Raw genomic sequence first — 13,089 nt, forward strand, 5'->3', positions numbered from 1 at the left:
TATATGTAGTAATATTCCTATAAAACAGAAATATATAAAACTATAATCTCGTGTATTGTTTGTTAATAGAACAATAAAATGAATTAATGTGTGATAATAATTTAACATAGAACAGTCGCATAAAACATGTTTCTAAGGTTATTATTCTTGTGCCCTTCTCAACACACCTAAAACACTCAGATCTGTTCTAGGAACAGAACACGCATATCTCAGAAGTCATGCGACTTCATTTATTGCTGTGGAGTAGGAGGGCATGCAAATCCACCCCTCCCTCTGCTGATGAAAGCCAACGCAGCCCCAACCCTGAATCTATGGAAGTACTCCTGGATTCTCAGGAGTCCCCACTCAGTGATCAGGACCGAGCACAACACAGACAACAGGGAGTCTGTGCTGAAAGGGGTTTGTCCTGTTTTCTATTTTAATAGGTGATATTTTTTTGTTAAATCAAGAGCAAGTTTGTGTGCTTGGGCGTTGAGTAAAAGACACAGTGAATATGTCTGATGGTTTTCCCACCCAGGATATCTATGCTTGCAGATGTCCAGAGTGAGGTACAGCTAGTGGAGTATGGGGGTGACTTGAGGCAGTCTGAGGGGTCTCTGAGACTCTCCTTTGCATCCCCTAGATTGCCCTTCAGTAGCTATGCCATGATCTGGGTCCACCAGTTTCGGGGAAGGTCCTGGAGTGTGTCTCAAGTATTAGTCCCAGGGGTGGTGGTACATACTATAAAGACTCTGTGAAGTGTCGATTCACTATCTCCAAAGAAACTCCAAGAACATGCTGTATCTGCATATGAACAGCCTGCAATTCCAGGAGACTCCTTTGCATTTCTGTGTTGCTACCATCACAGCCAGGAGATAGCCAATTGAACCAGGGACAAACCTCCCATGCAAGGAGGAAATGGAACCCCAGGGGGCACGCAGGAACCACAGAACACAGACCTCAAGTCCAGGAGCAGGTGCAGAGGGAGGTTCAGGTCTGCTTTCTTGTTGTCATACTGGCATTCTTCTCCGTCTCTCATTTTTCCCTCAGAGAATCTCTCTATATAAATTACCATGCTGTGGCTACTCCTGATTTTTCCTACATTTAAAAAGTTGTATTATAACAAGAAAACATTCTTCAAACAGTCAGCCGGGTTTTTTTGTGGAGGAAAATGATTCTGCCAGGTGGTCCTCAGGATAAGGGTCCAGATGAAACTCAGGGAGACTTGGAGGTTCAGATCTAATGAGATTGAGGGAGGGTGGAGCGACTGGGCGTTGTGGGAAGTTGAATGTTTGAATTTGATCAGAAAGACTGCTTATTCAAAGTCTCCAAAAGAGAAAGACTTGGTGATGTACTTATGAAAGGACAGACTGAGAGCAGAAGCTTCCATGGAATTCCTTGATTATGTCATTGAGTTCCAGGCTAGAGTTATGCAGGTGGCAAGTTAGGAAACAAACCACAAGAAAACAGAATATGGCTCCCATATGAATGTGGCTCTCATCTTCAGTAGGAAGTGTGCAGGTCGAATTCAGCACTGGTCCAAAGTCTCTTTGTGTCTTTATCTATTTTCTGTCGCTCTTGTTCAGCAAGGTGACATGATTCCATAATGTTTATCCTTCCCAGCGCAAGTCTGTTCACATTCTCAATATGCCATGTTTAAGGACAGGGAAGCTCAATGTCAAGGCAATGTCAATACTACCCAAAGCTATCTTTATTATTTATTTTTTTGCAGATTTTATTTATTTATTTTTAATTTAATAAATCTTTTTATTGGGGCGCATACAACTCTTATCACAATCCATACAGATATCAATTGAGTAGAGCACCCTTATACATTCGTTACCCTCGTCATTCTCAAAATTCGCCTTCCACTTGGGTTCCTGGAATCAGATCAATTTCCTTCCCCCCCCTCCCTCTCCGCTCCCCCCTTCCCTCTTCCCCCTTAATAGTTTATAAATAATTATTTTATCCTATCTTACACGGCCCGGCGTCTCCCATAACCCACCTTCCTGTTGCCCAGCTCCCAGAGAGGAGGTTACACATAGATCGCCAAGATTGGTTCTCCCTTTCTACACCCCTTCCCTCCCAGTTTCGCCACTCCCACCGCTGGTTGCGAGGGGTTCATCTGTCCTAGATTCCCTGTGTTTCCAGATCCCTACTGCACCACTGTGTGTCCTCTGGTCTAACCAGGTCCACAAGGTAGAATTGAGATCATGATAATTGGGAGGGGAGGACGCGTACAAGAACTAGAGGCAGGTTTTGAGTTTCATTGTTTTGCTACACTGAACCTTGATTGACTCATCTCCCCCCGATTACCCCTCTGCAAGGGATGTCCAACTGTCCACACATGGGCATTGGGTCCCCATCACGCACTTCCCCTCATTCACGGTGATGTGATTTCCCCCCCCCCTGCCTTTGTTGTTTGAGACCTGTTCCCCTCTTCCCTTCACGATCACACATGTTGGTGTGCTGCTTCCGTGTGAGCTTTGTTGCTTGTGGGCTAGCTGTCTGCTTGTTTACTTTCAAGCCTTTATGTCCCCGGATGCTATATCTCTCAATAGCCGGGCACCATCAGTCTTCTTCACCACACTTGCTTATGCACACATTCGTCTTCAGCATTTATGTGAGGAAGGTGATCACACAATGATGGCTTTTGTTCCTTGGTGTCTGCTACCTGGTCCGTTCAACACCTTGTATTCACTTAGGCTGTGTGCATCTTCTCTGTGGGCTTTGTTGCTTCCGGGCTAGATGGCCACTTGTTTGCCTTCATGCCTTTAGGACCCCAGATGCTATATCTTATTGATAGCCGGGCACCATCAGCTTTCTTCACCATGTTTGCTTATACACACATCTCTCTTCAGTGATCATGTCAGGAAGGTGGGTATCATGGAATGACCGTTTAGCTGAGCAAGGTGCTATTGTATTGAGGAAGTGTGTGTGAGGAGGCCCAATGTCCACCTGTTACCCTGCTACTGAACCTACAAATATATATACATAGGTCTAATTCCCCCATAATCATAAATATATTTACATATGTACATGTCTGTATTTAGGCTTCTCTGTATGCCCTTTGCCTCCTACTCCTTTCCTCTATTTCCTAATGCTTTCCTCCTGTCCCACTACCATGTTCAGCCTTCATTCTGGTTTCAGTGATTCCTCTTAGTTACCATGCCCTTGGTTACTCCCTACCAGTCCTACCATGCCCTCCCTCCACTGGTTTTGAACCACTCATTTTTCCCTTCTCCCTGTGTTGTCCAACACCTTCTCTTTTCCCCTACCCCCATGCTCTCATGTGCCACCGGGAATGTTGATCCCGTTATTTTCTTCTCTCATTGTTTGTCCTGCCTATCTTATTTAGGTGGACCTGCTGATATAGTAATATGTGCATACAAATGCAGATGACTTTGACAGCACCCAAGTGGCACATAAGAACATGGCTTCGACAGTAACAACACCGACACGGAGATAAGCAAAACAGCCAATAACATACAAAATTTACAAGGTTAAAATAAAAAAGACGAAACAAAAATATAGCAAAAAAAGAAAAAAAATTTGTTAGTAGTTTGAAGTCTGTTTGTTGGCCTTTAGGAGTGTTTTCCAGATGAGTCTGGTGGGGTGCCATGTCCTGGCACCAAAGTCCATCCTTTATACTCCCTTGGGATCTCTTAGTTCTGTTTCCCCCACTGCTCCATTACACGCCCCAGTGTTTGCCTCAGTGTGGTGGGGTCAGCTCAGTCGCATATTCCCTACTGTGTCTCAAGTGTTGTGCCATGTAGGGCTGTGGGTGGTGTGGGATGTTGCATCTCTCAGTGTTGCCAGCTGTATGGTCCTCTCTGTACGATGGGCCCTTCGAGCTGGGCTATTGTCTTTTGAGCTTGATGGGCCCAGGTATACTACACACTCTGTCATTCCTCCTTCCTTTGTTTCAGCTTCCTTCTGGGTGTGGTGTGGTGGCTCAGTTCCTTTCCCACACCAGACTATCTATTTTCATTTTCTGTGGTACTTCCTTCGATTGTGGGTGTCGGGCTAATTCTGGATTGGGCCAACGTATGGTCCAGTCTCTTTGTGAGGTCCTCCATACTTTATGTTGCCCTCCTTGTTTGCTGTGTCATGGTGAGGTCCGCATGCATGTTCTTGTTCTGTGGGGACACAACCAATACTCTCCTCTGGGTGGGTTAGTGCCCTGTTCCCCCCCATACCATCCACTCGGTTTCTCCCCATGCCGGTCCTCCCTCCCCCTGTCCCACTTTCCCTTCTTTATGCTGAGCTCTCATGTACCTCCCTTAGTGTGGCCTGCCCTCCCTCCAACTATCTATGCTTCCACCCGTTTATTGCGAGATAGATGTTTATTATTCTATTTCTGGCATGCTGATTGTACTTACCTCAGCAGACTCATGTTATACCTGTCCCTTTGAGTCTGGCTTACTTTGCTTAACATAATTCCTTCCAGCTCTTCCCATGACATAACGTGTTTCATGTGCTCATCCGTGCTTTTCAGTGCTGCATAGTACTCCATTGTATGCATGTGCCAAAGTTTACTAATCCACTCGTCTATTAATGGAAACTTAGGCTGTTTCCAAGTCTTTGCGATTGTGAATTGTGCAGCAATAAACATTGGAGCGCATATGACTGGTCGTGTTTTATTTGCTGCTTCCACTGGGTATATACCCAGTAGAGGGATGAATGGGTCGGTCATAAGGTTGATCAATTTCCATTTTCTTTAAGTATCACCAGATTGCTTTCCACAGAGGCTGTACAAATCTACATGACCACCAGCAGTGGAGGAGGGTTCCTATTTCACCACAGCCCCTTCAACACTGTTGCTCTCTGATTTGCTGATCTGGGCTAGCCTCAGGGGTGTTAGGTGGTATCTCATGGTTGTTTTGATTTGCATTTATCTTATGGCTAGGTACCAGGAACACTTTCTCATATGCTTATTGGCCATATGGATCTCCTCTCTAGTGAAAGTTCTTTTCAGTTCTTTTGCCCATTTCCTTAGGGGGTTAACTGTTTTCCTCTTTTTGCAGGTCACAATAGTGTTGTCGATTTTAGTAATGAGCCCTTTGTCCGATGTGTCATTACTAAAAAACTTCTCCCAGTCTGTGGGTTGCCTTGTCACCCTCTTGGTGAAATCTTTCAAGGTGCACAGATGCTCTATTCTTATTCGAACCCATTTGTCGATTTCCAGTTCACCTGTGTGTGTGTACCCTTCCCTATTGCAGTGAGTCTATGAGCTCCCTGGTCCAGTTCTCTGAGGTCAGTCCCGATTCCCTCCTTCATGGTCCTGATGGTTTGGGGTTTAACTTCTAGGTTGGTGATTCACCTTTTGTTTATTCTTGTGCATGGTGTGAGGTAAACATCTTGTTTCATCTTTCTACATGTGGATATCCATTGTTTCCAGCATCACTTGTTAAAGAGGGCATCCGCTTCCCACTTGATGTTTTTGGGACCCTTGTTGAAGATCAGTTGTCTATATGCTGATGATTTTACTCTTGGACATTCTATTCACTGGTCCCAGTGTCTGTCATTGTGCCAGTACCATGCTGTTTTGATGAGCGTGTCAAATAGGCATTAAAATAGGGTAGGGAGAGTCCTCCAACTGTTTCATTCTTCTTGAGGAGTTCTCTGTTAATTCTGGGTTTCTTCCCTCTCCATATGAAATTGCTGGTCAATTTTTCCAATTCTTTGAAAAAGGTTAATGGTATTTGAATTGGTATAGCATTGAACTTGTAAAGTGCTTTAGGTAGGACTGTCATCTTTACTATGTTTAGCCTACCAATCCATGAGCATGGGAGGGTCATCCATTTGTGGAGGTTGCTTTTGGTTTCCTGTAATAGGGTTTTATAATTATGCTTATATAGGTCTTTAGTATTGTTTGTTAAATATATTACTAGGTATTTCAGTTTGTTCTTAGCTACTGTGAAGGGTATTTCCCTCTTAATCCCCTCTTCCATGGCCCTGTTCGATGTGTACAGAAAACCTACTGACTTCTGTTTATTGCTCTTGTATCCTGCTACTCTTCTGTATTCCTCTATTGCTGTAAGTACTCCAATTGTGGAGCTTTTGGAGTCTTCAATGTACAGGATAATGTCATCTGCAAATAGTGAGAGTTTCACCTCCTCCTCTCCCATTTGGATCCCTTTGATGTCTTTCCGTTGTCTTATGTTGTTAGCCAGAACCTCCAAAATGATATTGAACAGAAGTGGGGACAGGGTATAATGCAATCCTGATAGAAATAACAACGTAATCCTTTAAAGAAATGGGAAAAATAATTACTAATTTTATATGGAGAATCCTGGGATAGTCAAGGGACCCAAAAATATTGAGATCAACTCAGGGACTTCACACAAATTAACCTCAAAACTATTACACAGCCACAGCAGTCAAAACAGCCTAGCACTCGTACAATGATAGGTATGTTGACCAATAGAACAGAATAGAAGACTAATAAATAATCCATCAACATATAGGCAACTGATCTTCATCAAAGGCCCAAGGGACTTAAAAGAGAGAGAGACATTTTCTCCAACAATGATACTGACACAATTGAATCGCCACCCTTAGAAGAATGAAAGACAACCAAAACCACAGCTCATGTACAAAAAATGACACAAGATGATCAAGGACCTAATGTAAATCCCAGAGCTATGAAGACCATCTATAAGGAAGCAGGGACACAGGTAATTGCCCATTGCAGGGCTATCATATGCTGTCAAACACAGCAAAGGAAGCACACACAAAGAAGACAACATAGATGAGAGTGACCTTCTAAAAATCAGATGTTTATGTGCATCAAAAGAGTTAAAAGGGAAGTCAAGCAACAAATCAAAAACAAAAAGCACTTTGTAATTTTAAGCTGTAATATATGTCTATTCTGTGTACAATAGACAACTGGAACAAATATGATTTCATTTTCCTTAAGCCATATTTTCTATCATTTCCACCTTTCAGAATTTTGAGAGATGAAGTGCACCTTGATTAAGAGACTGACCAAGCCCAACCACGGAGATGGGGGACTGCAAAAGAAACCCAGACACCTGAGTTTAGAACACCTCGATGTGTTGCTTCTTCACAGTGTAGGGAGCACTCAGGAGCTCATTCAGAACATGTGTACCAAACCTGTTAGAAAAGTGATGTGTACATGGATAATGTAATACAGTTGACACTTTAGAAGACCCCTACTAATCACTGCTATGAAATTATCTGAGATGATCACGGAAGTGACCTGAACTAGTGTGCAGCTATGTGGTAGTTACCTAATCTGGTATCAATTTAAGGATTGAGAGTGTAGGGGTGGAGTCTAGGCTGTCAATCTGGAGATAGCCAATGAGACTTCTGTGGGCATGGCCTTCCCGTGAGAATTCTGGGAAATCTGGTACTTCCTCCTTGGAGGAAGAAGACGCCTCTCTCTCTGTGCTATTTCCTGGGAGACATTGCAGAACACAAGCCACATGGATACAACCAGTCCTTGGAAGCCAGAGAAGGCACAGAGAGACCCCTGCCAGCGCTGAGATATTTCCAATGATACTCGATCCAGACTTTCTACCCACTGTTCTGTGATCTACATCTGGCATCATTGCATGTGTTTCGTGAGTCTGAAGAGGACTTTATAGATTGATATAGGAAATATTGGCGAATATCGGACTTATGGACTTGATCTGGACTGGGCTGGGGTGTTTTCTCAATGTCCAATTGCTCTTGTATATGAATCTCTTTCTTATACACATATGTGTGTCCATGGATTTGTTTTTCTAGTCGACCCAGACTAACACAAGCTACATCATGTTCTCAAGCTTAAATTGGTCAGACAAGCACCAAGAGTAGATGGTTAAATGGGGGTTAGTGAAATGAACAGGATCAAGTGATGCTATTCGAGGTGCATATGAAAAGGGAACTGACTCAACGATGTCCAAATGAAAAATGCGAGAATATCTTGTGCTTGAACCCCTGGATTGTAGTGAAATCAATGTGTCTTCATTTCAAAGCAATTGCTTATTCCCTTTATCAAAATCTGGCACAAAGAAGTCCAGGTGACCAACACCTAGTGATTGGATTTCCCCATCGTAAAAATATATATTAATTTGGAGATATATAGATACTCTAATTAATCAGTAAATGAGTGTTGTCAACCCTAAGTCTGGGGGAAATATTTTAAACTTTATGAGGAAATAATCTGAAGGGGTTTGAGCTTTAAAACTGCATTTTTATAGACAGTGTCACAGCTTCTATAGCCAATAATAAGAACCATTTTCCAAAATTAAACAATCTTTGAGTTTAGGGAATAAAGTTAAGGTGAGATCCATGAGCAGTTGTGATGGGACTGTGCCCAGAGCACAAATGGAGAGGCTGTCTCTGGTTGGAATTGCTCACATTTCAATGGAACCAGAGCCCCCAGGGTAAGGGACATATACAAGAGTGCCTATGTTTAGTCTCTAAAGGTTAAAGGTAAGTTGGATGGATGGACCTGATTCTAATGACGAGTTCCTTGTGGGTTTCAAGAAAACGCCTTTGGATTCTAAGTCTAAAATATTGTACTTGACTCTTACTCTGACTCTGAGCCTTTTCTTAAATGATTATTTTCCATTTACTGGTTTTCTGCATATTTGTACTTGAAATCATGACTCGACTGATTTTTCACTGTTCTGGATATTCTATAAAACAAGGGAGGGTGTTCTCTATTCAGTATCTTGCATTTCTTAGGGCTTCAGAATTAAAATACTGTCTTATCTGGGTCCCAAATTTTCTATGCGACACGTTCTTCCCTGAGACCCTATGACACTTGAATCTCTTTAATTACACCGAAGTTGACCTCAGTCATCAGGCTCTGGGATGTAGTGTGGGTATTACTTGTAAGAGTGGTGGTGATAACCATGGCTCAAGGTTGGAAAAAATCCTGGCTGCATAAGATTAGTAGCAGAAAAATGCCACCTGGAAGCATTCTGCCAGAGGCTTCGGGCAGATGTGCATAAATAAACTGCAAAGCTAGGAGTGGAGCATGTCTTTGGACCCAGCGCCTGGTTTACCCTTTTCCGACCTTCGGAATTTGGACTGAATAGGACCCACCATCACGTGATTCATTTCCTCAAACTGTCATGAATTTCTGTTGGACATTGCACTGATTCACGGAACCCATAAGCATGAGGGGATATCCTCAAGGGTGGAGGGGGTGGAAATTGAAACTGAATGGCTTCAAAGAAGAGTTGGAGTTTGGGACAACTCTTTGGGACTACTCTGATATTCATGCATCTCAAAGCTGTTACTCCCACACAAGGAAAGCTACTAAGGACTATGAGAAGGTTAATTAAGAGGTGTCAGGGTCTTCAGGGAAAAAAATGGACCATGGAGATTGTGAGCTGTGAATATGACTTGGGGTCCAGTAGATGGTTTCAACAAACTATAATCTGGCCACTCTCTGGGGCACAGGACATACAGGAGCCCAAGGCAGGGCAGGGACAATGAGGGGCTGGAAGGAAAGAACACTGGGCTCAGAAATTCTGGGCATTCTTTGACCTCTCCCACACACCTCTTGAGAAAGCCTTCTTCCATTATAGACTAACATGCATATGAGTTCAAACAAAGAGTTACCCTACCATGGGCGCAGAAAAGAAGAGGGGGTCTGGTCTCTATCACTTTCTGTTTATAAGGACACGACTCCCTTATATGCAAATTATCTTTCAGACACTAGGGTAAAATTTCACCCTCGGGGTGGGAAAGCTATCAATTCTCTTCAGACAGGGCTGTGAGTCTCTTAGGAAAGCAGAACTGTGGTCTAAAGATGCTATTGCTGTGTGTTCTCCTGTGCCTGGTGACAGTTCCCCAAGGTGAACGATTCAGATATCCGACCTGGGTCTAAGGGATGAGTATGACTTCAAGTGGCTGACAGGGAACCATTGTTTTTGTTTGCAGGGATCCTGTCCCAGGTCCAGCTTCAGGAGTCAGGTCCTGGACTGGTGAATCCCTCCCAGAAGCTGTCCCTCACCTGCATTGTCTCGGGTTTCTCCATCACAAGCAGTGGTTACTGCTGGAGCTGGATCTGCCAGACCTCAGGGAAGGGGCTGCAGTGGATGGGAGAGATATGTGCTAGTGGTACTACATATTATAACCCGTCCTTCCAAAGCCGACTCTCCGTTACCAGTGATACATGGAAGAATCAGTTCTCCCTGCAGCTGAACTCCATGACTGCTGAGGACACAGCCATGTATTACTGTGCAAGGATCACAGTGAGGGGAAGTCATTGTGAGCCCAGACACAAACCCCCCTGCAGGGAAGATACTGGGGAGCAGGGGGCGCGCAGGACCCACTGAGCACAGACACCAAGCCCTAGGCAAACACAGATGAATGACGGGGAGGATTTCCTGTTGGAATCAGGGCTTTCTCACTTAGTTCTTAACCTCCCCTGGGACAGTTTTTCATTTTGCCATCTTTTTTGTCTATTTTACATTGGGATGCAAAGTTCAAGGTCATCAGTTTGAAACTACCAGTTCCTCCAAGGAAGAAAGATGAGGCTGTTTGCTCCCCGCCAAAATTAAGTGTCTGAAACCCTACGGAGCAGTTCTACTCTGTCCTAGAGGGTCACTGTGATTTGGGATTCACTTGGTGCCAATGGGTTATAGTTATCGAATTTCTGGATTTGTATCTTAATCCATTAATCCATTATCTCCATTAGTTTGCTTTATGTGTATTCTGTATTGTGTTTAATCATACTTGATATTATCAGGAATAGTTCTAATTTTTCCACCATCCTGGTCTCCATAGAACTTCCTACACCGTGTTTTCATTTTAATTATATCATATTTCTCTGTGACATATCTTATGATATTATTTATAAAATCTTTATTAACATGTTAATGGTTTTCCTGTTACATATATTTTCCTGGTTGTGCTTCAGTTTACAAGATACTTTTATAAAAATAACCTTATTCTCCCTTCAAGTTGAATTACTCCTATTCTTGTGTAGTGCACACAATATAATTGTCAATTTCTGTTAAATCAATGTCTTAAGTCACTGACAAAATCTACACTTACACACAGGCTCTGTGTGCAACAGTAGTTTGCTCACACATAGAAGAGACAGACCCGGCTCATCATCAGAAGTGGGCACCAGTCCCCACAGCCAGTGGTTTCACTCTGTGGCCAGTGCAGGGATGGCAGTTTGCAAGCATCCCTTATTTGTGCTGCCCTTGAAGAACAGTGTTCCCTCCTCAAGAGCAAATATAGATAAATAGGATTGTGCTGTGAGCTGAAGTCTCCTGGAAGGCAGGGAGTTGGTTGTGTTGAGTCATTGCTTAGTATATTCCATGTCATGTGCTTGACAATTAGTTTGTGTGTTCAGCATAAGGCACAGGCTGTGTTGTAGGACACCAGCTACTAAAGAGTGCTTTTGGATCCAGAAAATCCTGGGAAAGGCAGTCAACTGGCAAGACCCTCACATTCCAATAGCCAGACTGACACATCCTAAGCACACCTAGATCTGTTATGGATTCCGGGGAAGGGCAACAGACTGCATTTAGACTGCCTGCTCCCTCAATTTCCAGTTCCTTTTGGGGTTTATCTCTGAAGTATTTTGTCATTGGTGGAGTAACATTCTTGAATTTCTGCGATATGTTTTTCTTTTTGACTGTAGATGAAAGCGAGAATTGATGAACATAAAGAGAGAGCAAGTAGATTAAGGGATTATGGGGCTACAGTGGGGGGTGGTGGAATAAAGGGAGCTGATGCCATTAGTTGAAGAAGGAAAATGATACTTTGAAGCTAATTGTGGTGGCAGTTTTACAATACTGCTTGACACACTTGAACTGTGGTTTGTATTTGCTCCCAATAAAATGGTTTTGGAGGGGAAAAGTGAGAAAATAAATAAATTATTAAATAAAGACTATTCCATTACTAACAATTTTTATAAATTCAAATTTTGGCTTACCCAATAATCTATTTTCAGTAGAATGTTTTAGCTAGTTTTTTGAAGTGTTGCTGTACCAGCAAAACTTTCCATCAGTTTCTGATTGTTGGTGAAAAAGAAAACTATGTCATGTTTTAAGTTATGTTTACTCATACAAGTGCAACAAACTAATATTTTCAACATTCTTTTCATGCATTATTCAATGGAGAGGGAGGTAGTTCATTGTACCAACCTGGTAGATAAACACATGTGGATTCAATTGAAGGGGGGAGGGATAAATGACTCGGTGAGCCTCACTTTTCTAGTTCTTTGATATCTTCCTTTCTGATGGTTGGACCAGGGTGCAGCTGCCTTAGCCAGTTCCATGCTTCAGCTGGTAAGGCTCACTTCCTGAAAGAACATCCCCCAAGGACACACCTCACAGAGCTACCCTGATGCAGCCCTGGGTGCTGGAACAGTTGTGTGGAGACCCCTGCCAGCGCTGAGATGCTTATACTGCTCACTGATTCAGCTTACCTCCAGCAGTCAGCATTATTGCATATGTTTTGTGAGATGGAGGACTTTGTGGATTGGTGTTGGGCATATGGGCTAATGTTGGACTTGTGGGCTTGGGTAGCACTTGGTTGGGATATTTTCTTTATGTAAACTTACAATTTATATAAAACTATCTCTTATTCACATGAGTTTCTGTGAATTTGTTTCTCTAATGTACCCAGACTAATACAAATGGAATTAGATTATTACTGTGTTCAACAATTACCAATAGCTGCAAATCTTCCTATCACACTCGCCACAGAAACCCATAAAAAATAATTCTGGCTTGACAATTTCCTCCTTAACATGGAATAAATAACTATAACTCTCTTGCTTCAATTAATTTGAATAGAAATCTGCTTTAAGTGTGTTTCCTATTCCTGTGGAAAGATTGAAGCCTAACCTCTGTTCAATACTTTGATTATTTTTCAGGAAACTTTATTTCTTGATCAGTATTTTATTGTGGCATACATCCTAATCTCAATATCTATATAAATATCTACATGTATTGATCATAATTCTTTTCACTGCAACCAATTCAGAGTGTTTTCAACTTGTATCCCTCTCTATGTCCAAAGTGTTTTATAGTGAGTGAGAGTCAGTGGGAGTCCAGACATAAAACTAACCTCAGAGAGTGGGCTGACTTGCAGGGATGTTAAGGACCCACCAAATCTGGACCA

This window comes from Tenrec ecaudatus, chromosome 17 (genome assembly GCF_050624435.1).
Source record: "Tenrec ecaudatus isolate mTenEca1 chromosome 17, mTenEca1.hap1, whole genome shotgun sequence".
NCBI classification, from domain to species: domain Eukaryota; kingdom Metazoa; phylum Chordata; class Mammalia; order Afrosoricida; family Tenrecidae; genus Tenrec; species Tenrec ecaudatus.